This window comes from Trichechus manatus, unplaced genomic scaffold (assembly GCF_000243295.1).
Source record: "Trichechus manatus latirostris isolate Lorelei unplaced genomic scaffold, TriManLat1.0 scaffold00244, whole genome shotgun sequence".
Taxonomy (NCBI): Eukaryota; Metazoa; Chordata; class Mammalia; order Sirenia; family Trichechidae; genus Trichechus; species Trichechus manatus.
In genome coordinates this window covers 2,124,470-2,126,885 of record NW_004444180.1, presented here as the reverse complement: position 1 = coordinate 2,126,885, position 2,416 = coordinate 2,124,470, and positions in this window count along the sequence as shown.

The following is a 2,416-nucleotide window of genomic DNA, read 5'->3' as shown; positions in this document are numbered from 1 at the left end:
AGACTGGGGAGACAAGGTTGCTCGGTGACCATTCACACACCTTCCCTGGAGATCCTGGGTGCTCCCCTTGATCATACCTGCCCCTTCCATCTTTGCTCAGGTGTCACTTTCCCTATTGATTGCCCCTGGCCCTGCCGTTCTGCCTCCCCCGGAGCGGGCAGCTACCTCTCGTTACTGTGGTCAACAAGTGCTGTTCCGCCTGGCCCCTCCCCACAAGAATGGGAGCCATGAGGACTGAGAGACAGCTTTAATACATCACCGCTCTCTCCCAGAGCGCGGGGCAGTGCTGGAGAAGACACTCAGCACGCATTGCTGGCTGAGCACATGGAGCCAGGAGCCCTCCTTGTGTCCATCTACCGAGCCCCTGGCTTGAGACAGTCCCACAGATCTGCAGCCTGCGGGGCTCATGGGAAGGACCCGAGGGATGATGAGAGCGCTGGCATGGACTATGTGTCCATCCACTCACTCATCCTTCCACCGGCTACTCTGCTAGAGTCTCATAGCCATAGCCATCCATTCTCCATCTAATATCTTACCCGTCTGCCCACCCTCCTCCTGACCCACCCACTCACCCTCAATCCAGCCTTCCTTCATCCTACCCATTTAAGCAGCCTACTTGCCTGCCTTCCCTCCCTCCTTCCTTCTCCCCTTCCCTCCCTCCCTCCTGCCTTCCTTCCTTCCCTCCCTCCTGCCTTCCTTCCTTTGCTCCTTCTTCCTTCCTTCCCTCATTCTCTCCTTCCTTCCCTCATTCTCTCGTTCCTTCCTTCATTCTCTCGTTCCTTCTTTCCTCTCTTCCCTCCTTCCTCCTTTCCTTCCCTCATTCTCTCCTTCTTTCTCTCCTGGGACCATGCTGATGGGAAGGGGCAGAACTTGGGAGGGATCCGGTGGCTGGATGGGTTCCTTGGGACATTGAGGACTTGGTGCCACACCCTTCATGCCTGCTCCATGAAACTCAGGCTTCTGTCCTCCTGGTCACCCACCTAGGTACAGTTGCTCCCCTTCCTCGGCATGCAAGGCTCTGGGTCCTTTCAGTCTGTAATGGCTGCTGTTTATTGCCCCTCTCCCACCCCGGAAGGCAGCTTGGGGCGGGGGGGAGGGGCAGGGGTGTCCCTGTATTGTTTTCTACTTTTGTTTCAACCACGTAGAGCAGTGCTGGACATAGAGAAGATGCTCCACAAGCATGGTGGGAAGCAGGAGCATGCTTGTCATGATGACGATGGTTTGTTTGGGTGGGTCTGGTTGTTCCTCTGCTGAGAGATAAGCTGGCTCTACTGAACGAAGTTAATGGAGTCCCTGGGTAGTGAAAATGGTTTGTGTTCAACTACTAGCTGCAGGGTTGCTGGTGTGAACCCACCCAGAGACACTTCGAAAGAAAGACCTGGCAATCTGCTTCTGAATGTTGACAGCCCTGAAAGCCCTATGAAGCAGTTTTACTCTGCACGCATGGAGTTGCCATGAGTCGGAATCGATTCCAAGGCCACAAACAATAACAACAACGATGGTGGTAAAGCCTGTAGCCCAGGCTGGCCATCCAGCCCCAGAAGCAAAGGCAGTCAAGGGTGAGGATCCTTGGGCACCAAGTCCATGAGGGCAATGGAAAAACTCACCAGTTGCGGGATGGATGACTGAGTGGTCGCAGCCCGTGCTTGGCAGAGACTGTTAAAGGATGCATCTGCCCATCCACCCCAAACCCCTACTGCACCCCTTCTCAGTGGTGTGTCTGGGCAAGGGTCTGCCCACCTCCTCCACAGCTACAACAGGAGAGAAGGCACATGGAGCAGTTGGGGCCGCAGTCTGTACACGGCCAAAGCCACAGACATACACGCGTGTTATCACCATTGTCACACCACAACTGCCCTGGAGAAACACTCAGGACGGGCTACCAAGAGAAAGCAAGGGATGCAGAGCAATGCTGATTCAATGTGTCTACTTTTATTTGAAGAAAGAAAAGGAAAAATGTATATGTGTTTGTCTGAGCAGCCGGAAACTAAATATGGAACTCTCTCCATGGGTTTCCACCACATGTCTGTCAGTTGTACTGTGGAGGCTTGCGTGTTGCTGTGATGTTGGAAGATTTGCCACTGGTATTCAATTACCAGCAGAGTCACCCATGGCGGACAGGTTTCAGCTGAGCTCCCAGACTACAACAGACTAGGAAGAAGGCACCGGTGGTTTACTTCTGAAAAGAATGAACCAGTGAAAACCTTATGGATAGCAGTGGAACATTGTCTGATATAGTGTCAGGCGATGAGCCCCCAGGTTGGAAGCCACTCAAAAAACGACTGGGGAAGACCTGCCTCCTTAGAGTGGACATTAATGATGTGGATAGACTCAAGCTTTCAGGGCCTTCATTTGCTGAAGTGGCATGATTCAAAATGAGAAGAAACAGCTGTAAACATCCACTAATAACTGGAAA